General features: G+C 47.8%; 1 protein-coding gene across 1 annotated transcript in view; it reads right to left on the reverse strand.

The window, feature by feature from the left end:
• TLN2 (talin 2) overlaps positions 1 to 25,514 on the reverse strand; it is a 455,709-nt gene that overhangs the window by 367,808 nt on the left and 62,387 nt on the right. Inside the window, exon 2 of the mRNA XM_033189874.1 lies at positions 20,344 to 20,486. The gene's annotated coding sequence lies outside the window, so the exon portion shown is untranslated. The remainder of the gene's footprint in view (positions 1 to 20,343; positions 20,487 to 25,514) is intronic.

Raw genomic sequence — 25,514 nt, forward strand, 5'->3', positions numbered from 1 at the left:
TTGTAGCATTGATGAGGAAGAAGTATGACCTCTGAGTTCACACAACTGCTGAAGCCCTCTGCTTCTGCTAGGATTCTTCACTTAGTAGGTTTCAGTAGGAACCTTCCCTTACATACACAGGTGTGTGCTTTGTACTCAATTTTTCAAAATCAGAATAATAAACAAAAGCATACATTGTTTAGGAATGCATACACAGGCAGTGCAATTACAAAAAGCAAAGATCAGTTAAAATTAAAAGTTGAGATGGGAAGGACTTCTAAGGTATTTGTAACCTGGTTGTTGATTCCGCAGATGTTCATATTACTCCTTAAATTACACCTGCATTTTGCACACTCTTCTGTATGTATACGGAAATCAAGCACTTAAAAAAAAAAAAAAAAAAAAGACAGTGTTGTGTTAGTGACAGGGACCTCCAAGCATTATTCTCAGTGTTATTCCCAAACCCATTTTACGACACACCAATAAAACTGAAGTGAGCCCAGTGCTGTGAAGGGGTGGGGCCTGGCAAGGAACAGTTGGAAGTTCTGTCCCCAGGGCCACCATCTACAAATACACTTTCGTTTTTAAAAGTCTATTCCCTGGGACAGTACTGTGCTCTGGGCTAATGCCACGCTGACCTCTGAGGCTGCCTCCCAGTCTGGGAAAAGCCAGTGTCGGGTTTCTGCAAACCCACTGGTCTTTCCTCTTACACACCCTGCAGGCCTATTTCCTGTGGCACATTCTGTGACCAGGAACAGTCTCATTAAGGTACCTTTGACAGCTGAGAAAGGAGCAAAGAACCAGACACGGCCACAGACTTAGGAGGAACCCTGGGCCACCCCCTTCCTCGGCTGCACACAGAGGCCTGGCTTCCTTGCCTCTCCTCCTCCAAGCACCTCACTCACGGTCGGTTTACCTTCCTCAGGGAATTCTGTTCATTCAACAAATGCTCAAGTCATCCATTGGTCCGAGAAATAGGTAAAGGCTATAGGAGCATGATCAGTGTGTCTCAATTCCTAACCCTTCCCACACTCACCACTACCATTTTGACTGAATAAGGAGGCACACTCCTTTCCTAATCATTATGTCATCCAAAAAGACTTTTTTTGGTAATCTCACCAGTAGACAAAGCTGTCATTTTTATGTTTTAGTTACAATAGGCAAAAATTGACACCATGACATCAAGCAACATTTGAACTCAGTTTTGGACCGCCCACACCCCATACTCAGTGCAGGGCTGAAGCACAGGGAAAGTGCCTATTTGAGTCCTCACTGTTTGCTAAGTTTTGTGCCGGATGCTGTCTAGGGTCCAGAGGCGAAGGGAGCCGCATCCCTGCCTATCAGGAACTCACACTAGTGTGGGTGAAAGGCACACAGAAAGAGCCCTCTGGCATGAGGGTTCTCACCGTAGGACAAAGATGAGGAAAATACAAGGAATCATCTCGAAGACTGGGGGCATGTGATCTGGGTTTGGGGAAAGAAAGCGTTCTATCAGATAGGTGGTGTGGGAGGGGTCTCCTGGAAAAAATGACTTGGACACAGACCCCAAAGTGGGTGAATACAGTGCAGGATATGGTGGGGTGAGGAGATTCCCAGATATCAGTCCTTGGGACTGACTCGTATGGGGGTGGGTGCATGGGAAAGGTGGGAACAGGAGCTGAATCAAGGGAAATCGGGTGAGCATCTGAGTCTGACAGGCCTCCTATCCCAAGGTAAGATATTGGAACTTTATTCTGAATGCAGTGGGGAATGTCAAGCGCAGGGGAGAAGGAAGAAAGGAGGCAGGAAACGCACCACTGCGAGCTGGGCAGAAAGGCGCAAGAAAGAAGGAATCCCTCCGCCTCCGCCCCTCCATCCTCCTGCTGCCATCTGACTGGCTGATGGGGGAGGCTGGGCTGTGCACCTGCGTGCAGCCTTTGGGAAGACTGTTGAATTTGTCTTGTGTCTTTATTACAGTCCTGAGTTTTCTTTTTCTTTTTCTTTTTTTTTTTTTTTTTTTTTGAGACGGAGTTTCGCTCTTGTTGCCAAGGCTGGAGAGCAGTGGCCCCATCTCAGCTCACAGCAACCTCCGCCTCCTGGGTCCAAGCCATTCTCCTGCCTCAGCCTCCGGAGTAGCTGGGACTACAGGCATGCGCCACCACGCCCGGCTAATTTTGTATTTTTAGTAGAGACAGGGTTTCTCCATGTTGGTCAGGCTGGTCTCGAACTCTGGACCTCAGGTGATCCAACCACCTCAGCCTCCCAAAGTGCTGGGATTACAGGCGTGAACCACTGCGCCTGGCAGTCCTGAGTTTTCAATCCCGAATGTGAAATCACTGAATTAGGCTGGCCTCTCAGGGAAGAGAGCCAACCTCACCCTTCCCCCACTGTTATCGGTCATCTCAGTTACCTCAAGATCCTCTGTAGAGAAGCATCTTCCCCTCTTCCCAGCCTTTCCGTAGTATAACTCTCTTGGGGTGCCAGGCCCCAGATAAGGGGCTGGGGTGTCAGCAGGAAAGGGTGGTTCCTGCCCTCAGGGAACTCCTGCTTGACAGAGACAATCCTAGAGCAGTGGGAAGGGGCCAGTGGAGGGGACTTCCCTATAAGAGTCATGCAAAGATGCAGGAGAGCCATATACGGGGTGCGGCTGGGGTAGCCCACTGGAGCCCACCCAACCTCAGGAGGTGAAGCAGGTTATAGCTTATTTCAAAAACACACTCTTTATCTTCATGTATGACCTAAAGCTTCTTACAAACAGCACTGCCTCTAAGTATGGCAACAAAAAAAAAAAATGTGTTTTGTTTTGGGGGAGGATCACGTTCTGTTGCCCAGGTTGGAGTGCAGTGGCATGATCTTGGCTCACTGCAGCCTCGACCTCCTGGGCTCGTGACCCTCCCACCTCTCGGTCCCCCGAGTAGCTGGGACTACAGGCACACACCATCATGTCCAGCTAATTTTTTGTAGAGGCGGGGTTTTGCCATGTTGCTCAGGCTCTTCTGGAACTCCTGGACTCAAGCCATCCTCCTGCCTCAGCCTCCCAAAGTGCTGGGATTACAGGTGTAAGCCACAATGCCCAGCCTTGTGTTTGTTTTACCCCAGTTCGGAGCAAAACAGAGGAGTTTTATCATGTTGTGTCAGTTATTCAGGAGATCCTTCATGTATGCCAAGTATTGTCTATAGAACAAATTAACATTGTCCCAGAACTATATTTTGCTACTTTAAAAATGTATACAAGGGCTATTACGACTAATGAAATATGAATTCACTCGATAGCCTTTTTGTCTTGATATGTTCTCTCTCGAAGGATACTGAAAGTACAATTACTACTGTCTGCAGGGAGGTGTAGCCAAACTTTTAGACCTTCAAAGATGCCCCCACCTTTCTCTCCCAGCACAGTGCCTGCACTGGCTCCATGGGCAGTGGCTGGGGGCTGTCCCAGAGCTCCCGCATGCGCATGTGGATCTCACCTGCCACTTGAGAACTGCATGCCATTCTCACCTCCCCAGCACCTGTTCCAGGCCACTCTTAGGGCTGCTGGGGGCAGGAGGCCTGGAGCCTGTGGCCGCTTCCTGCCCATGCTCTCTGAGGCGTGTGAAGAGCCAGCTAGAGTGAGTCACTAGGAATTAAAATTTGGCAGCCAAGCGCCCCAGAGATGCAGAGCTGTTATCAAAGGTCCACTGTCAGCCCTGGCCAAGGCCTTTGACTTAGTGACTAATGCCTGAGCACAAGCCAGGGTCTCATTCCTCACTGAAGAGTTTCAGCCCCTCCTTGGCTAAGGAGCCCGGGTCGGTCGACTGTCTGGGTTAAACATCAAAGAGCTACCTCTGGAATCTGTTTCCTGGTTTGGCCACCCTCCCAAATGGGTCCCATAGGTTGGAAACACTGACTGTGTCTATAAGTGAGCACTCAGAATTTGAGAAGGATCCCACTTATGTGCAGTCTCAGTGGGAAAGGGGCATGAGATCATTTTGTTCCCATGTTAGTTACTGAAACCCTTTGTCCTTCTGGAATTGGCAGGCCTTTACTTTTCCTGAGCTCTTAGCAATGATTTCCCTATAAAGCTATTGTTTTGAGTCAATCACGAATAATGCTGGACTTACATGTGCATGTGCACGCTCTCTCTCTCTCTCTCTCTCTCTCACACACACACACACCCCCACACACCCACACGCAAGAGCCATGCTCATCTTGAGCTCAGGAAAGATGGCAAAATCCACCAGGATGTTTTACTTTTGAAGAAGGTGACATATTGAGGAGTGGGTTCTGTATTCTTAATTTGGCTTTTGCTTTTTTAAACTACAGACTTAAGCTAGAGGAGAGTCAGTAAGAGCAAAAGGATTAAAATATTTCCTTCATTAGGTATCCACTTAGGAATTGCCTGTGTCTTAGTGCTTTAAGAGTGCTTGTGGGTGGCTCTCAAGAGTGCCAACTCCAGAATCAAGCCAAGCACACAAGCAGCCTGAACAAGAGCAGAGTTTTTCTTTGCACACTCCACCAACACAAAGTATTCAGTCACATTGCTCCATCCATTCAGGCCCTATTTCCCAATGGCAGAACAACTAGACTTCCTCTGCTCACTCCAGCATTCCTCTGGGGCCAATTTTAAAAAGCTTGAGACTTCAAACTGCACAGGCACACTTTTCTTTATAAAGAAAAGCTTTTGGGTAAGCAGCATTGTCAAAGGAACTGAATTTATAAATCCACACAAAAGCCATGTATTTCTTTTGAGACAGATCAACTCACATACTTTTTTTTCTGATTCACTGTGTGTGCTATCGGGTCTACAATGTAGACAGTTCCCTAGGTCAGAAAATGCATCTGCTCATGAACAGACAGAAATGGCAATGTTCTTAACACTTGTCTTAGATGAGACGTCTGCTTACATGATCACAATAAAATAAGGAAGCAATTTTTGACTCTAGTCAAGAAGCCTCTGGAATATTTTTTCCAACACAAATGTTTCTCATTTAGTCCAAGCTCTGTTTCAATTACACGCCAAGAAAAAGACAAAGAAAAACCCCCTCTGCCACCTACTCCTGCCTTCATGAAAACATTATAAAATTATCTTTATTACGTCATATAGAAAAGTCATCTTACATAAGGTAAATTGTTGACAAATGGTTACAGCAGCCGTTTTGTGGACAATTGCTGTATTCGTAGGTGTTCTTTTGCTCACCTGCCAGGCCCTGGCCTTATCTCTCTCAAGAAAACACCATGGAAATAAGCATCCCTGTCTGAAGCCTTTGACATTAGTTTCTAAAGAACTGTCATGAACACCAACATCAAAAGACAACTCCTTTGTAACATTAAATAATTTCAGAAATAAAAACTGACTGGCTGGAGTGTCTTAACATCTTAACTTTCCCCAGCTTAGTAAGTCCCAGCTGTGCGGGGGATGTCAGTAGTTTAACTTTCACATGGCCCCCACAGCCAACACCCTTGTCATCATTCTGTTACAGGCATTTCAAAGAAGTTTAAAACAGCATGCTATCCCCTCTGGCTCATTTCCTAGGTTAGGTCAACTCTTAGGTGGCAATGCTTAAGCCCTGAGGGTCCCACACCAAAATGAGGCCTGCCCTCTTTTCATTTTTGGTTATGGGCTCACACTCCAGAATAGAAGGCAACCGCTTTCCAATTTACACCAAAAGGATGGAAGGAAAACTTAAGTGTCTGGATTGTTAAAGGCTAGACAACCTTTATGACTGTTGTTTATTCTTTCTAAGGCTCTGCTGGCGATAAGTGTGTGAACTTGCCCAAGACTCTACACCAAAGATGTGTCTTTTCTGCTCTGACCGGAAATTTTAGATGCAGAAGGAACTTTGGAGATCTGGCCCCGCAGGGATTATAAAATTATCTGGTGAAAACTCCACAAAGGACTGAAGGGGTGGGTCACCTGACACTAGGGAAGCCACTCACAGCAAGTCTGAGGTTTCCTTCCTTTATGAAGTCCTGTGTTCTAGCTTAAATTCACGTCATGCCAATTTTGCAATTATTCAATGTATGCATGCTTATTTTCACACTAATTTTTCTTTTTTCTTTCTTTTTTTTTTTTTTTGAGACACAGTCTCGCTCTGTCGCCCAGGCTGAGTGCAATGGCACGAACCTCTATCTCTTGGCGATTCTCCTGCCTCAGCCTCTCGAGTAGCTGGGATTACAGGCATGCGCCACCATGCCCGGCTAATTTTGTATTTTTAATAGAGATGAGGTTTTGCCATGTTGGCCAGGCTGGTCTCAAACTCCTGACCTCAGGTGATCCACCCACCATGACCTCCCAAAGTGCCTGGATTACACGCGTGAGCCACCATGGCCGGCCTTAAAATAATTTTTTGTCTTCCATATTACCTGAGTAAAATTAAGGCTCCAATTAGATGTCTTAGGTTTATCCTGTGGTTTCACAAATTCAGGCTCACCACTTAGCACTTCACCCCTATCTGGGAAGCAGAAATTTTGTCTCCCTCCTTCTCTTACAGACAATAACCTACCACTCGATTATGTTTGGTGACCTGACCAAAAGACGTGGAGGCAGGCCAAGGCATAGAAGGTCAGGCCAGGTCTCCGGCCTCCTATATGGGACTCTCTGCCACTTTACATCCATCCAGTTCACAGGCACCCACAGCCATTCCGGAACTCATCAGGCAATGGTCAACTTAAAATCTGCCCACATATCTTCTCTATATTGAGGGAGGTTTAGGTTGGTGAGTGTCCTCTCCCAAGCTTGAGGCAAGGCTCACAAAATGGAGAGCTAATTCTTCACTGGCTTTCAGAGTGCCGAAATCTCATTGGCTTTTGGAATATTTTGACCTCTTCCCCACCCACGAGGCACTTTGTCCCCATTCACGGTCATTTGCAAAAATTAAAAGTACAAGCTGCTTGGTGGAGACAAGTTAGAGCCAGCATCATCAGCATCCCAAATCTGAAAATAAAACCAAACTCAAACCTCCTCAGGGGAAAACTGTCAACCCAAACACAAGGCTGTTTAATTCAGAACTATGTTGACCACTTCCCTATCAACAGGCTTTCACAGCCATGTTATCTACTGGAAGGGCTACAGTAAATACTAAATATCTTAGCTGTGCATTTTATATTCCAAAGCAAAAGGAGAAAAGGGATCATGCTAATATAAAAGCTGTGTTTACAAATTCCCAGGGGCATCATATTCCTCTAAAGCAACGGTTCTCAACAAGGAGCAATTTTACTCCTCAGGGAACATTTGGCAATGTCTGGAGACATTTTTGACTGTCACACCTGAAAGGGGGTGGGGATGCTAGTGGCACCTACTGGGTAGAGAGGCCAGGGATGCTGCTAAACACCCTACGATGCACAGGCCAGCCCCACACAACAAAGAATCATCCAGCCCAGATGACAACAGTGCTGAGGACTGAGAAACCCTAAAATGTAGGAAGCAGGAAGAAGACTGGAGCAAAGTCACGAGTCCTAGTTCGTTCCCTGATAGGCTGCTCTGTCTGGATGCACCACCGGACCTCCCTGGGTCTCTGGTTCATTGTCACTAAACAGACAGGTTGGCCTGTTTCGGAGGTTTTGCAACCCCTAGACTGAGTTCAACCATTAATTCTCCAGGGCTTAAAGGACGGCTGCTCTCCAGGCTGGCAGCCACTGCCTTTCATCATACCTCCCCTGATCAGGGGGCATTTTCCACCAGTTCTCTCAAAGCCCCATCACATTTCCTCTGGAAAAGGGAGCAATGCTAAAAGCAACTTCTTTCTCCATATCACCAGCCACCACGACAGTCCCTGGCAACCTCCCAGTCCACAGGAATGAGACGCAAGGAGTTTCTGGACTCTACAATCTCCTTCCACCCCTAAAACCTATGATTCTATTCAGTCAACAAACTAAGGACAGACATGGAAGCGTCATTTCCAGCTCTATGTTCTGCTCTGCAGAAACGCATAAGCAGAAGAGAAAAAAAAATGCTTTACAATAAAATTAAAAGAAAACAGCACAGCTGCAATTGCACTCAATGTACATATAAGAATTTTCCTTTTTCATAAGACTTTGCAACCATAAAATCAGCTCACCATCCCATCTTAGGGGACAGACTTAGTATTAAAGCCATTGTTTCATGGATAGAGAAAATGCGCTACCACCTTGCCATTCCCAAAACCTTCTCCACTGGCTCCAGCTGTTTACACAGCTCCATGGAATACAACAACTTAGCTGAGAGGCTAAACCCCTCCACACACAACCTGATGGTCTCGAGAATGACAGAACACAGGGACTGTTTTACATGTAAAATTTTCACGTTCAGGAAAAGGAATATAACTGGCTGACTAGGGGAGAGGATTACGGTTTTAACTGCATCCATACAAGTATCATCACACTCATTCTCTGAAAGAGTCAGAGACAGAACCACTTCCCCAGCCCCGCTGCACAAGAATCCTATTATCTCCATCACACACCAAGCCACGGGATTCTCCGGGTGGCAAGCTGGGATAGGGCAGCTAGGCCAAGGGGAGAGTAAGCAACAGCTTCCAGCAAAGAGAGAGAACCAGAGGAATATTCTCTAAGGCTAAAAGGAAACAGCACATACTGCTGCTGCCAAGTAGAAGAAGTAAAGGGCTTAGCATATTTCATTTGCCTTAAAAACAACAATGAAAAAAAAAATGCACTCACCACAAGTTTCCCAAGTATATGCATCATCCATACACCAAATGAGAGAGGAAATCTAAAGATCATTTAAGGGGGTAAAAAAGACGAACGAAAACTCTGAGTAATCACACATGCACCTCCATAGTGCCCATGGGCAACAGAGGGTTAACATCCTGGGGCGAAGTTTCCTCTCAGCAGTAGAAATCCGAAATCATCATAAAGATGCTGAGTGATTTAGTCATGAGCCCTCCCCTCAGCCATCAGAAGGAATGGCAAAAATGCAAACTGAGTGCTGGGAGCCAGAACAATTTCATTTTCCTCCTAACTGTGCAAAGAATTTGCATTTAAAATGAGCATTTCAAGAATGCCCAATAGTTGGCTGCTAACATGAACAAGAATAAAAGTGATCCATCACCCGACAACACCAAAATTTTTTGCAATTATTTAATTGCAAAAAAAGTATTTGGGTGCCCAGTAGACTGAAGAACACTTACGGCTAATTACATCTCACAAGTCAGGTGTCAGATTAACTTTTTTTTTTTTTTTAATATACTTTAAGTTCTAGGGTACATGTGCATAACGTGCAGGTTTGTTACATAGGTACACATGTGCCATGCTGGTTTGCTGCAACCATCGACTCATCATTTACATTAGGTAATTCTCCTAATGCTATCCCTCCCCCTCTCCCAACCCCACGATAGGCCCCGGTGTGTGATGTTCCCCATCCTGTTGGAAAACATCCAACAGTGTTTTCACTGTTCAATTCCCATCGATGAGTGCGAACATGGGGTGTTTGGTTTTCTGTCCTTGTGATAGTTTGCTGAGAATGATGGTTCCCAGCTTCATCCATGTCCCTGCAAAGGACATGAACTCTTCCTTTTTCGGGGCTGCATAGTATTCCATGGTGTATATGTGCCCCATTTTCTTAATCCAGTCTATCATTGATGGACATTTGGGTTGGTTCCAAGTCTTTGCTGTTGTGAATAGTGCTGCAATAAACATACGTGTACATGTGTCTTTATAGTAGCATGATTTATAATCCTTTGGGTATACCCAGTAATGGGATTGCTGGGTTAAATGGTATTTCTAGTTTGAGATCCTTGAGGAATCAACACACTGTCTTCCACAACAGTTGAACTAATTTCACTCCCACCAACAGTGGGAGTGTTCCTATTTCTCCACATCCTCTCCGGCATCTATTGTTTCCTGACTTTGTAATGATCCCCATTCTAACTGGAGTGAGATGGTATCTCATTGTGGTTTTCATTTGTATTTCTCCAGATTAACTCTTAAAATGCACTCACATCGCATTAACAAAGGTAACAAGGAAACAAGGTACCTTCTTGGTGGCTAAGCTTCCAGAGAACCAAACTTTTATGCTTTCTACATCATAAGCTAAGTGAAATAGAGAAAAAAATCGGCAAATAAAGACCTGCCAATTCACAATGCTGCTCACCATTCATATCCAAAAACACAAAATTGCAGTTTGATTTCTGAAGGGAGGAAGAGATCCAGAGGGGAACACAGAGGTGGGGGGCAGGTCAGAAAGTGGGAAGTCAGTGGGTGGCTGTAGTCTTGCTCTGTAAGAGGAACAGTTTGAAGAGTTTCATGAAAGACACAAGAGCCTTTTATCTTCTTTCCTCACTAATAAAAATGGAGGGTGAAAATACACACTAGAAAAACATCCAAAGAAGTTCAGAAAAGGGCTGCCAGAGGCGGGGGGGTTGGGGGAAAGGCAAGAGGTGCCCCTACTCTAACGGGGAATAAGTACGCTGTGGCCATGGCCATCAGCCAGCTGCACAGCAAAGACGGAGCTCTAGAGAGTCTGGCGCTGTCCTTAGTGTCTCCTTCCACATCCTCCTCCTTATGGGGGTGGCAGTTCTGCGGTCAGGAGAGATCTTCCCCAGCACTAGACAATTTCCTAACAAGGGCATTTTCATTAAAGATGAGACACAAGGCAATGAACGAGGGAAAGAGAAATGGCCAGAGGATGCTGTCCAGCCTGCCTGTGGGTCTCACTCCCACCAGAGCCTCATACCACACTGGTTCTGGTTCTGGAAGGGAGACCCGGACTCCAGCTGGCAAGAGCCACACCCATAGCGCCAGGCCATTTCCTCCTGCTCTGGTCTCTCATTATTCAGCCTACAGCACTACCTCACTCATCTCCTAAAAACAGGGGTCCCCTCTGGCTAACCAGACTTCCCTGCATCCCCAAGACGCTAACATGGCTGGCACACTCTCAGCCTGGGAATCTGGACCCTCAGGGTCCAGGGAAGATGAGTCACTGGCTAAAAACCAGGAACCCAAGAGTAGTGCTGGTTTCCAAAACAGATGGCCCTAACAACGTGTCCAGCCAGTTCCCTCAAGTGGACAGCCCATGGGCCTTTCAGAAGACCCGGGGACTAACTGAGGACAGCTTAAAGCAAAGTGCATGTTTCCTGGTCCTCTTCTGGGAGCTTCTGTGAAGCAGCCCACACTGATGCTCCTTCTTCCATCATTTAGTTTTTTTATTTATTTACTTATTTTTTATTTATTTATTTATTTTTGAGACAGAGTCTCGCTTTGTGGCCCAGGCTGGAGTGCAATGGCACGATTTCAGCTCACTGCAACCTCCGCCTCCCAGATTCAAGTGATTCTCCTGCCTCAGCCTCCCAAGTAGCTGGGATTACAGGCACGCGCCACCACATCTGGCTAATTCCTGTATTTTTAGTAGAGACCGGGTTTCACCATATTGGCCAGGCTGGTCTCAATCTCTTGACCTTGTAATCCTCCCACCTCGGCCTCCCAAAGTGCTGGGATTACAGGTGTGAGCCACCGCGCCTGGCCTAGCTTATTTTGAAAAGTACAGACAGATGGCCAGGCGCGGTGGCTCACGCCTGTAATCCCAGCACTTTGGGAGGCTGAGGCAGGCAGATCACCTGAGGTCCAGAGTTCGAGACCAGCCTGACCAACATGGAGAAACCCTGTCTCTACTAAAAATACAAATTTAACCAGGCATGGTGGCGCATGCCTGTAATCCCAGCTACTCCAGAGGCTGAGGCAGGAGAATGGCTTGAATCCGGGAGGCGGAGGTTGCTGTGAGCCGAGATCGTGCCATTGCACTCCAGCCTGGGAAACAAGAGTGAAACTCTGTCTCAAAAAAAAAACAACAAAAAAAAAGTACAGACAGACATAGCCCTTCCACTTGACTCCAACAATGAAAAGTTAAATGTCCCAGGCCATGACTTCATCAGCATGGATAGGGTCAGGCCAACAGTTGGTCACTCTGCGCTGAACACTCTTGAGCCAGCAGCAATTTCTGTGAGTGTTCCTGTGCGTGCTCTTCCCCTTGCATGGAGTACTCTTCCCTGGACGCCTTTTACCTGGCAGCCTTGCTCTCATTCTTCAAGCCCTTGCTGAAATGTCGACTCTTAAGAGACCATCCAGAACAGCTACCCCTGTCCCTCTGCTACACCTTGCTTGCCTGGTTTCTGCTCTCACTCCAGGGCCTGAGCCAGAACCTGGCCCACAGTGATGCTCAGTAACTATTTACTCAATAAATGAATGCACTAGGAAGCAAAGCAAACACATCTAAATACTACGTCTAGGTATAACCCCATCTGTGACAAAGGCATAAATAACATTATTCACATTGCTCTAAACATCACAGCCAGAGTCTGGAAACTGCCTACATGCCTACATACAGAAGAATAGATACATAATATGAACAAAATGAATACCATACTACGACGAGAATGACAGACCCACAACTCACACGAAGAGAAGATGGAAGCAAATCTCACAAACATCATGTTGAACAAAACCAGAAACAAGAGGATGCACTGGACAGGTCCATTTATATTAAGTTCAAAAACAGGCAAAACTGGCCGGGCACAGTGGCTCACACCTGTAATTCCAGCACTTTGGGATGCCGATGCAAGCGGATCATGAGGGAGTTCAAGATCAGCCTAGCCAATATGATGAAACCCCATCTCTACTAAAAAATAAAAAAATTAGCCGGGCATGGTGGCGTGCGTCTGTAGTCCTAGATACTTGGGAGGCTGAGGCAGGAGAATTGCTGGAATCCAGGAGGCAGAGGTTGCAGTGAGCTGAGATTGCGCCACTGTACTCCAGCCTGCTGGGCAACAAAGCGAGACTCTGTCTTAAAAAAAAAAAAGCAAAACTAAGTCAAGATTATGACTGCGGGAAAGCGGTGGGTGCACCAGCAGGGGTATCAAGGGTCTTCTGAAGTACTAATCGGGTTATTTCCTGAGCTGGATGCAGGTAACACAGGTGAGTTCAGTTTGTGAAAATTCATCAAATCATCCATTTATGACTTGTGTTCGTTTCTCTATGCTGCATTTCAACAAAACTTCATTGCAAAGAGAGAAAACATGTCTGAAATAAACATGGAATTCTTATTTTTCTTAGTAAAGCCAGCTGAAGATTCCTGTCCATCACGAAGACTGGCACCTGACATGGGGCTTCCCTTGGATGAGCAGCACACAACACCTGCCTCTTCGCACAAGACCATGTGGCTAGTTATTCGGGTGAGGTGTGAACACATCGAACACAGCCCAAAGCTGAAACCTGCTAGGACACATGGCTGGCTGCTACAATCTTCTTCCCCCTTTGCAGCCCTAGAAAGTGTGGGTCCTGATAAATATTAGTGGCTTTAAATGGAAATAGGTGGTAGGAATGTCACTGCCTGAGGCTGAGGCAGCACCTGGGCAGACATCTGAAGCCGCAACTCTGCTCAGAGCCTACAGGGTTGAGGTCCTGGATCACACCAGAGGGGGGAGAAGAACAATCGTGGCTGACCTGCTGCCTCTTTCTAGTAATTTCTTCCTTTTAAGTTATGTCATGAAAATTGATCATTCAAGGGGAAAATCTTCTCTGAGGCAAGGTCAAAATACTACATGAGTAACAAAGCAATTGCTTTGGCTAAGCTTTGGCTCACTCCAAAGCTTAGGACCTCAGACACTAAGTGGCCCCAAGCCAAATGTGACCCAAAAAACAAGCCCCTGGAAAAGGATCACATTCAGCAGGAGGAAAGAAAAAAACCTAAAGCCTGCTCCAGGACACCTACTAAGACTCAACTCAAACTAAAGGGCCCAGACAAGTGTTGGTTGGATGTTGTCAACCTGAAAAATAGAAGTTCAGATTTGACTTGCCTAGCACACCTGCTCGCGTTCATTCACACACTCATACACATAGGCATGCACACTTTCCTACTCAAACTCCAGTAAATTTTCCTCTGTCATAAAGTTTTAACTGACTAGGATGTTCAGGGCTTGGAGAATAGTATAAAGGTATCGTTACTGATTTATAAGACACAACCGCTTTCAAAATAAAGTGCATTCTTATTTTGTCATCCTATTCATACTCTGCCTCACAGGGCAGACAAGAGCAGACAAACTGATCTCCATTTTACTTTAAAAAAAAGAGAGAGAGAAAAGGCTGGGTGCGGTGGCTCATGCCTGTAATCCCAGCACTTTGGGAGGCCAAGGTGGGCGGATCACGAGGTCAAGAGCGAGACCATCCTGGCCAACATGGTGAAACCCCATCTGTGCTAAAAATACAAAAAATTAGCCGGGCGTGGTGGCGGGCGTCTGTAGTCCCAGCTACTCAGGAAGCTAAGGCAGGAGAATAACTTGAACCCGGAAGGCGGAGGTTCCAGTGGGCCGAGATTGCGCCACTGCACTCCAGCATGGCGACAGAGTGAGACTCCATCTCAAAAATAATAATAATAATAATACAGATTGTACTGCTTTTCACATAGAGTTAGTGCCACATAAACCAGCAGACCCTAAAATAGAGGTTTAGCCACTAATAGCCTCCCCTCCTTAGGTCTTCTAGCCACCAGAGAGGAGGGCAGAGGTAGGAGAGGGATGCAAAAAGGAAGAAATGCTGATTAAGCAAGCTGGGACTTGCAAGGAGAGTCGCACTCAAGCCCTGCATCGCCCTTGAGTTTTTTGTTTTTATTTTTTTTGAGACAGGGTCTCGTTCTGTTGCCCAGGTTGGAGTGCAGTGGTCCCATCGTGGCTCACTGCAGCCTTAACCGCCTGGACTCAGGTGACCCTTCCACCTCAGCCTCTGGAGTAGCCGGGACTATGTGTGCACCATGACACCCAGCTAATTTTTTTTTTTTTTTTTTTGGTAGAGATGAGGTTTTGCCATGTTCCCCAGGCTGCCCCCTCAAGAAGATACTTCTTAATTAAGTATCTTCAAGAGGAATCTCTCCCTCCTAGAGGTTTGTGAGACACTCCAGGAATGGCAAAGAAAAACCATGACCAACCAAGGCCAGGCGTGGTGGCTCACGCCTGTAATCCCAGCACTTTGGGAGGCCGAGACAGGCGGATCACGAGGTCAGGAGATCGAGACCATCCTGGCTAACACGGTGAAACCCTGTCTCTACTAAAAATACAAAACAAAAATTAGCTGGGCGTGGTGGCGGGCACCTGTAGTCCCAGCTACACCAGAGGCTGAGGCAGGAGAATGGCGTGAACCCGGGAGGCGGAGCTTGCAGCGAGCTGAGATCCGGCCACTGCACTTCAGCCTGGGTGACACAGCGAGACTCTGTCTCAAAAAAAAAAAAAAAAATTTAAAAAAAATAAAAGAAAGAAAGAAAAACCATGACCAACCAGCAACACCTCTTTATTAACAAGTCATCAGTGTGCCATCTCTCATTAGGCCCAGCTCAGAAGGAGAAACTGGAAAGGCACAAGGAGCCAAGTCGCCAATGTGAAAGATTCCAAATGTACTATTTCTAACACCCACCTCAAGGAATCAGGGAGAGGCGGCAGGCGGCAGGGGTGGAGGGTGACCCCACCTGACCCTTAGCACGGAGAGACACTGGAAAAAAGGCCTGGGCACAAGAGTAAGCCTTGTCCCCACTGGCCATAGCCACATAAGCCCTCACTCCCACCAATGAGATGCCCACGCCACTGCAAAGGTGGCGCTCCAAGAGCCACCAGCAATAGAGGCTCTATTGTTGACTCACACGAAAACTTCAGAATCCCAAGAAAGAGACGCCAAGGCCCAACAACAGTGGATGAGGGACCATTGATCAGACCTGACCATCAGGTCACTGTCAACTGAAAAAAATTGTTTTTCCAGTTTTCTGGCAGAGTTGCTTTCAAACTATCCTAAACTTCCAAAACATGGCTAATTACACAAGGTAAATGAGTCATGACAAATGACACAAAGGAAAAACCACAGGAATCCATTCTAGGTGCTCACTGCAGGAGGTGACACAGGAGAGGGAACCTGAAGCTGAGCAGTGAAGTGGGCAGAATGGGCCTTCATGCTCCCTCCAGCCCCCAGGACTCCCTCACCTGCCAACCAGCTCCCACACAGGTGCAGCATTTTTGCCTGTACATCCTCCTGCACTCCTCCTCTGCTGGCCGTAGCTTTATCATCTAGACACATGGAAAACCCCAACACAAAGCAGCCAGCTCCCTGCCTTGCCACCAGAATGCTGTCCCTCTCTCCCAGCAAGAACTCTCCCTGGGTCACTGGAAAAGGCACTTCGGCCACTGGAGGTCTGACCCCCAAGGAAGATGGGACCCAGTTCCTCTGCAGTCACCAGCCTCTGCCTTAAAGAATCTGCAGTTTGCAAATCTCCAACAACCCCTGCTATGAACTCAATCATGTCCCCTCCAAACTCCTATGCTGAAGCCCTAACCCCCAGGGGGATGGTGCTGGAGACAGGGCCGTAGGGAGATAACTAGGTTTAGATGAGGTCATGACGGTGGAGCCTTCATGATAGGGTTAGTGCCCGGTTAAGAGGAGATGCCAGAGAGCCTGCTTGTGCACGCACGCTCACACGCTCTCACGCTCTCGCTCTGTCATGTGAAGACGCAGCCAGAAGGCAGCCGCCTGTAAACCAGGAAGAAGGCCCTCACCAGAACCCAACCATGCTCATCTCAGACTTCCAGCCTCCAGAACCGTGAAAAAATTTCTAGTGTTTAAGCCATCCAGTCCACAGCATTTTGCAAAAGCAACCTGAGCTAACACCTTCCCCAGGGAGATTCCCCTTGACCAAGAGTAGACAGGCCCCCACAGGCAAACAAAACAGTGTGTCAAACATTCACAGGTTGTAAAAAGCAGCTTGTGAGGCCTGATGCCTTACTGTCAAATTCTCCCCCACCCTGAATTCCCCATCCCACAGCTTGGTGGCCTAATGTCAGAATGTCAAGGAGCCCTGAACCCCCCCTTTTCTGTCACAGGGCAGCAGAAGCGGACAGCGCCAGGGAGAACCTGTGCAGTGAGATAACGGATGGAACAGTAAGCCCCAGGAAACAGAAATGGCCACAGAACCTTTATACTTGTAGTCTCAGGGAGATCAGAGTCTCTGAAAGCATACTAACTATGTGACAAGCCCTCATTCCCAACCTCAACACTGGGAATCTAAAATTAGCCAGAGAAAGAGTCTACTCAGCTCTGTGTCTCCTACACAGGCCTTGATAAGTGTCACTACCTCCTTTGGCAATAGCTTGTCTTGTGAGTGCTATAAATACTACCTAAGCCTACCCAATGTGAATTATGAATACCAAGAATCATTTCAGGGTTTTCAGGCACTGGCTATGTGACAGGGGTATCAAATTCAAAGTCGCCTGCACAAGACACATACCCAGGGAACACACAAATCCCTCAGGTCCAACCCTGCATTTTAAACGGTGGGGAGGACTCACTCAAGAGCACCTCCACCTTCCGTGCGGCTGAGGCTGCAGCTGCTACTGCTGCAGCTCTGAAGAGCTGAGGAAACGGTTCTCACCTTTTGTCAAATTGCTAGGAAGTAGGAGGCTGAGAGAGATGAGAAGCTTGAGATTACAGAAAAGGAGTTTGGCCTTCTTGGATATGTAGATCCGGCTCAGAGCTTTCCAGTGAAGAGGACCTTAGAAAAGGAAGGCTGGAGAAGCGGTACGTACTCCCCAGATGATCCAGGACTGTTACTTGTCACTTGTCCCCTTGGGGGCTTGATCCAATAAGGTTCTTTTTTTCTTTTTTCTTGAGACGGAGTCTCGCTCTGTCGCCCAGGCTGGAGTGCAGTGGCGACATCTCGGCTCACTGCAAGCTCCGCCTCCCGGGTTCCTGCCATTCTCCTGCCTCAGCCTCCTGAGTAGCTGGGACTACAGGCGCCCGCCACCACGCCCTGCTAATTTTTTTTGTATTTTTAGTAGGGACGGGGTTTCACCGTGTTAGCCAGGATGGTCTCGATCTCCTGACCTTGTGATCCACCCACCTCAGCCTCCCAAAGTGCTGGAATTACAGGCGTGAGCTACCACACCGGGTCAAAGGTTCTTTTTTTTCTTTTTAAGAGTCTCACTCTGTCACCCAGTAGGCTCTTAATAGATGTCTGTAGATTGAATTTCAGTTTTTTGGGTTTCTGGGGTTCACAACTGCAGACCCCTAACCCCCAGGAGCAAGGCCAGCTGCACTGGTCTGCAAAACCAAAGTGTCAGCCAGACTCCCTGCACCTGGCCGAGAGGTAAAGCTCAGGCACAGGGAACAAGGTGGAGGGGTAATGGCTCCGAGGTCAGGATGCTGGGGAATGGAGATGTGTGTCAGAGTCAAGAGAGATAGCAGAGGGGGGCTGGAAAACAGCCCATCAAGGCATATGGAGTCCCAGAGGCAAAAAGGAGAGAGGGTGTTAGAGGATGATAAGCAGTGACCCGTGATGGGCAGCCCCAAGCAGGGCACCTGGGAACAAACTGTGAGATCTGGCCACCAAAGGGTTGCTGGAGGCCTTCCAGAATAGCGTTCTGGCATAGTGGTAACTGCAGAAGTCCATGAGGAGGAACGAGATACAGGTTGCTCTTTCTAAAAGTCAACAGACAGCTCACAACCGACACTAGGCCAGTGGTTAAAAAAACAAACAAAAACATTGCTCCCCATACAGTGTGGCACCCAGTCTTTTAACAACCCCTGTGCTATCTGCCTTTCTCCCACTGTGCTGTCCCATCTTTTGGTCTTGGTTCATTCAGTCTCTCCTGTCCAGAACATCATCTCCCACTGGCTTTTTGACATTCTGCAGATTGCTGAAGGCATGGCTGAAGTGCACCTCCAGGAACCCCTTCCCGAGTTCCCCATCACATCCCCTCCATCGGGTACCTCTCTCCTGACCTGGAAACTGCAATACTGCTGACCCACACACTCCTGCAGGCAGAGTCGGGGACTCACTGCCTCTGTATCACTCTCAGGAGGCACCACAATCTTTTGCCCACGACAAACCCTCAAAAAAGGGGAGTCCATTGAATACAATGGTTTCCTTTAAAAACAGTTATTTATTTTTCTCCCTCCTTTGCTCAAATTCCTTGTGCTTAGTAACGGACATAACTGCCCACCACAAAACCCCTGTGTCCAGTATTTCACAAGTGTGATTCTGCCAGCCCCCCAGGGGGAGGAAAAGTGAGGAATAAGCTGTGTGGAGGGACCTGGGACTGGGGGGATGACAGTGTCTATCTCTTCTCTCCCCACCTGCCCCGATGTCACAGGGTCGGCAGAAGGCAGGGTCTTGGGAAGATTGCTCTGGAAGCCACCCGAAAGAGTTCAGTCCCTGCTAGGCTACTCTGGGCCACTCCTCTAAAGAGCTGAATGAAAGAAGCCAGTTTTCCAGTGTCTAAGGCAAACTAAGGAACTGGACCTATCTGCTCAGAACTAAACCCTCCCTCTTGCCCATGCCCTCGCCCTCTCCCTCACCCCCCGTGTCAAGCTGAACTCCTATGGAGACGAGCCAGAGGGGGACCCGCGGAAGGGATGGGGCACAGGGGCCTGTGCTGCACCCCACTTCCTGAAACACGTGCTCTAAGGCATCTGCCAGACATCCCACCTGAATGTCCAGACCTAAAATAATCCCAGATAATAATGACCAGACCTAAAAATAATCCCATACCCCATGAGGGTACCCCCACCTGGCATCCCAAAGTTCTCACAGAGAACCCAGCCAGAGAACCAGCAGCCCTGCATGAGACGGCCCTCAGGCCCCAATCATCCAAGCCCCAACCAGACCCCTCCAGTGAGTCTGGAAGCAAAAGCATTGGGCATTAAAACGTCAGGGCCTGGCCTCCCGAAGTGCCCCCTCGCCTCTTCCTTCCCTTTCTGCCTCCTTCCCGCACAAACATTTGCTGGAGGACTGCTCTATAAACGGACATCAGTGGAAAAGAAACATCCGGAGTACAATCCGAGTTGAGTCATTAAACATCACAGAATCCCTTAGGGGAAGCAAAAGGCCAAACTGAGCCACTAAATGCGAGGGCTTCAAACCCCCAAAATAAAGCATGTCTACCACTGCTCTGAAAGGAGCATCACATGTGTCCGTCTCCTCCGAGCCACAGAGGCCCTTGTAGCAGGCAGCCACTCACACTCCCGCACGGGTGGCCAGGGGTCAGCCACTGGCACCTGGGGGTGGGCCTGGCCTGTGGACAATAGCAGCGAAACTGATTTTTATCCACCCACCCACCGGCAGCTGCAGGAAGGGCTCACACTGTTTGCAAACCCTGAGAACTATCATTTTATGTCTTCCAAAACACCGAGGAGAAAGCAAACCAGTCACAGGAACCTAGACCCAAAGGGGAGGAGGTAAGTGAAAACCAGCCACACAGAAAACACAGAGAGAGGGGTTCAACGCTGGCCTGACTTACTCGGGGCAGACGCTTTGCATCCGTTGTGTTTTTGTTGAATTCTCACACGGGGGGGATGCAAAGTACCACCACAAAAGAAATTCGAGGACAGCTGACTGTTCATTAAACAGGAAGGGACAAGAGGGACACTTGGAATCAACTTTCAATGACTCACACTACTTAAAACCACCTCTCAGCAGCTGGTGCAATCAGTCAGCAACATAAACCATGGCCAGGGGCAGATAAGCAGCTGGATCTGGGTAACTCTTCAAGAACTGCCCTCCTTCAGTCCCTGCTATCAGTCAGGTAGCCCAGCACCTGCAGAGGAAGAAAGGGTCTTGTATTAGAGCACACTTTTGGCACCTGCCATGTGCAGATCTTATTCTCATTAGCCAGTACTCGCTGCTTGTTTCTCTGAAGACACAAATGACAGGAGTCTATGTAGCTACTTTCCAATCCTGCTTTTAGGATCCAAGTTAATATTCTATCCAAAAAAAAAAAAAAAAAAAAGTAGGTTGACAATGCCAAATGGCCTCTCTCTCTGCACCATCAAATCTACCCGTCTCTCAAAATCTTTCTAGCCAACTGCATGCCCTTTTACCAATGAGCTGCTTTATTGTGTGTTCACCGTTGGATCACCCAAATTTAGCAAGCAAAAATGCAGGAAATCTAGTTAAACTTGCATTTCAGGTAATCACAGATAATTCTGCAGTGTAAGTATTTCCCATGCAATCTTTGGAAGATACTTATACTATAAATGATAGACTGCTTATCTGAGATTTAATTCACCTGGGCAGCCTGTATTTTATCTGGCAACCCTGCTTTATCTTCATTCCAGAGAAAACACTAAATCCCAAGAACAGCTGGAAGCAAACTTCGAGAGCCTCCAGCTGCCAGCCCATTCTACACAGAGGATTAGGTAAAGCAGTACACTGACCCCGCCACTCTGGGCAACAAGGGCAGGCAGAAGAGAGCAGGAGGATTGCCTCCAAAGGAGATCAAGTCCCTTCTCCCCTTCTTAACTTATTGGACTTACTCAAAATATCGACACAGAAAAACAAATGTGAACTTAAACAAATGCTGTATGATTCCACTGATTGAGGACCTAGAGTAGTCAAAATCATAAAGACAAAGTAGACTGGTGGTTGCCAAGGGCTGGAGGGAAGGAGGATGAGTGGTAATGGGCAGTTTCAGTGTTACAAGATGAAAGAGTTCCGGAGATGGATGGTGGTGATGCTGCCCAGCAATGTGAATGTACTTAATGCCACTCAACTATACACTTACAAATGGTTAAAGTAGTAAATTTTATGTTATGTTTATTTTTACCACAATGTGTTCTTAAACTTTCGATTTCCTTCTCATTTCCAGCTTAGCCAGCTCTTTCCCTCTCTTGTGTCTACTTCATCTCTAACTTCATGGAATAGGTATCTACTGAGAACCTTACACAATGCAAAAGGAAATCAAATCAGCAGGATACAAATGAAATGCAAGGAAGGCCAGGGCAGAGGGAGGAGCAGGTTTGCGGCCAGGGAGAACGTTTCGCAAGCCCGCCTGGCTCCCGTCTGTCTAGGCCTCGGGGCTCCCTGCAGAAGCACCCTCACAACCCCACTATTCTTTCACCCTTGGTGCATCCTAAGGGCCTTGGCATCACCTCATGCTCAGCTCTAAGAAACGATCCAGGACCAGAACCCCACAGGCAATGAAGTTTGTCTCCACAGGCGCCAGGGAAGCCTCGGGGCTGGAGGACGCATGGTCTCTGCAGTTAGAATCACCCTTTGCCCAAGAATATCAACACATACATACACACACACACACCCCACTTCTGACTCTGGAGACCCCTAAGCAGGCATCATGTCACATAAATATATGATCTAAAACTGCAGGTCGTCTGCCTTGGAGGGTGTTTGACACAAAACAAGACTTGGGGCACTCTAGCCATGGCTCTGATACGTACCATCAAAAGATAAAACAGAGTCAAGGGCAGAAAGCATTCCTGAAGCCCATGGACCTCTGCAAGGCCCAAAAGCTAGTTGAGGACAGCAGCAAAGGCTCCCTCACCACAGTCCTGGTCAATCCCTGGCCAGGTAATCAGGGTTGTGGAGCCAATTCCTCTTTTCTTTTTATGAGATGGAGTCTCACTCTGTCGCCCAGGCTGGAGTGCGATGGCACCATCTTGGCTCCCTGCAACCTCTGCCTCCCGGGTTCAAGTGATTCTCCTGCCTCCGCCTCCTGAGTAGCTCTGACTACAGGCACACATCACCATGCCCAGCTAATTTTTGTACTTCTAGTAGAGATGGGGTTTCACCATGTTAGCCAGGATGGTCTCGATCTCCTGACCTCGTGATTCGCCCGCCTCAGCCTCCCAAAGTGCTGGGATTACAGGCGTGAGCCACCGAGCCCAGCCCAGTCAACTTCTCTTAAGAATCCAGATTCTCTCGGCCAGGCGCGGTGGCTCAAGCCTGTAATCCCAGCACTTTGGGAGGCCAAGACGGGCAGATCACAAGGTCAGGAGATCGAGACCATCCTGGCTAACACAGTGAAACCCCGTCTCTACTAAAAAACAAAAATACAAAAAACTAGCCGGGCGAGGTGGCGGGCGCCTGTAGTCCCAGCTACTTGGGAGGCTGAGGCAGGAGAATGGTGTAAACCCCAGAGGCAGAGCTTGCGTGAGCTGAGATCCGGCCACTGCACTCCAGCCTGGGCGACAGAGCAAGACTCCGTCTCAAAAAAAAAATAAAAAAAAGAATCCAGATTCTCTTTGGCAGCCCTTAATTGCCCACCCAACCCTGACCTGGCCAGACTGCCACAACTAGCCCCTCACACCATGCCCTAGACACATGGGGCAGTCTGCAGACTCCAGGGGCTAGCAGTGGGGCTGTGGTACACATGGCCCTTAGAATCACATCAGTGTGCCCTGGTCCTCTCCTGGACTCTGCTCTGGGTCTGCAGTAGTGCCCAGGAATCTTCAAATTTAGCAAGAACCAGGCAGGTCAGACACAGTGGCTCACACCTATAATCCACTAAAGCACTTTGAGAGGCCAAGGTAGGAGAATCACTTGAGGTCAGGAGTTCAAGAACAGCCTGGGCAATATAGCAAGACCTCATCTCTTACCAAAAAAAAAAGACCACTTCAGGCAATTGTAAAGGCAGGGATCCTCAGATCCCTTAAAAGAACATTAAAAGAACAAGAACAGGCCGGGCGCGGTGGCTCAAGCCTGTAATCCCAGCACTTTGGGAGGCCGAGACGGGCGGATCACGAGGTCAGGAGATCGAGACCATCCTGGCTAACATGGTGAAACCCCGTCTCTACTAAAAATACAAAAAACTAGCCGGGCGAGGTGGCGGGCGCCTGTGGTCCCAGCTACTCGGGAGGCTGAGGCAGGAGAATGGCGTAAACCCGGGAGGCGGAGCTTGCAGTGAGCTGAGATCCGGCCACTGCACTCCAGACCGGGCGACAGAGCAAGACTCCGTCTCAAAAAAAAAAAAAAAAAAAAAGAACAAGAACATAGCTTAAAAGAACATACATTAAAAGAACAAGAACGGAGAAACAACATTTGAGCTAAAAGAAATAAATAAAATAAATAAAAATAAAAAGATATATAGATAAATATAGATATATCTATATATATGCCAGGCATGGTGGCTCATCATGTGTTGGCTCCTAATCCCAACAGCTCATCAAGTGTTGGCTCCTAATCCCAACACTTTAGGAGGCTGAGGTAGAAGGACAGCTTGAGCCCAGGAGCTCGAGACCAGCCTGGGCAATATTGCAAGGCCTCATCGCTACAAAATTAGCTAGCTAGGCATAGTAGCACACAGGAGCTAGTACTCAGCTACTCAGGAGGCTAAGGCAGGAGGATCTCTTGAGCCCAAGAGGTGGAAGCTGCAGTGATTAGTGTTCATGCCACCACACTCCAGCCCAGATGACAAAGTGAGACCCCATCTCAAACACACACACACACAGACACACACACACACAGGATGGGGGCCACTTAATGATGTAGGACAATACTCACAGATGTTAGGTTAAAAAAAAAGCTGAATCCCCACTGTATCTCCTACAGGGGACTATCTATGCTGAATATGTATTTACATACAAGTTCAACCCGTGCCCGAGTTAACGAAAGGATAAGCTTTCTATAAACACAGTGACTCGGATACACCATCAGCTTCTGGATTTGCCTCCTTGCTAACAAGCAACAACAATTCCCCGCTCATACTCCATCCAAGGGTAGGATCTAGTGGTTGGTGGGGAGAAGAGCATTTCAGGCAAGGAGTCTGAGTAAAAGCCAAAAGGTGAAGACTCTACTGAGACCCACACTGAGAGGTCAGCCTGGAAGCTGAGAGAGCCTGGAAGCCAGAGGAGAGATTCTGCAGGAGACAGTAGAAAACATTAGGAGAGTAAGTTGGGGTCCAGGTACAGGGGCAACTGGGAGCTACTGAAGATTTGTGAGCAAGAGAGTGACAGTGGCAGAACTCCACCAGGAGCCCAAATTCTTTTACAACCAGGACAAAGAAGAAACAGCAAGAAGGAAGCAAGAGGGAAGTTGTGATTTCAGAAAATAAAGACAGAAAATCACGGAACCATGCACTTTTGATTGTGAACGCCAAGCCTGGAAATATGGCTACTTGCCAACTTTCTCTTGTCCTTTCTATGCATAGCTTTGGCCAAGGTTCTGTTGTTGTTTTCTCAAAGACAGGGTTTGGCTCTGTCACCCAAACTGGGGTGCAGTGGCTTGATCATAGCTCATTGCAGCCTCAGCCTCCTTGGGCTCAAGCAATCCTCTCACTTCAGCCTCCCAAGTCGCTGGGACTACAGACCACATCCAGCAATTTTTATTTATTTTCTTAACTCCTGAGCTCAAACAACCCTCCTGCCTTGGCCTCCCAAAGTGCTGGGATTACAAGATGAGCCACCACGCCCAGCCTGTTTTTAAAGGGGAATTTGGCCCTGGGGGGACAGTGATTCTCCACACTAGAGCAGTCCTGATGCAAAAGGTGCTGCACATGAATGTTAAACTTTCCTGCCCTCTGCCAGCTCATCTACTGGGCTATCAAGTAACTACTGCAGCCCCGAGGATCTTAGCAGAGGAGAGAGGAACAGGAAGAAAGCACTTCAGCATCAGGAAAAAACTCTGACAAAGACCCTCCCCTAGAAACAAAAGATCTGGGTCATGCATAAGACTTTTCAAGATCTACGCATGGAGGAATTATAGCCCCAGATACCCCTTCCCATACCACTCACCAATCCATTTGGGTCCCCTCCTCTTAAGACTTGCTGCATCGCCAGGGCTTCTGTTGATGAGTTAAGCCACTTCATTTCAGGTTTTGAAAACTAATGCTCTC

Source organism: Trachypithecus francoisi, unplaced genomic scaffold (genome assembly GCF_009764315.1).
Source record: "Trachypithecus francoisi isolate TF-2019V2 unplaced genomic scaffold, Tfra_2.0 Lachesis_group3, whole genome shotgun sequence".
NCBI classification, from domain to species: Eukaryota; Metazoa; Chordata; class Mammalia; order Primates; family Cercopithecidae; genus Trachypithecus; species Trachypithecus francoisi.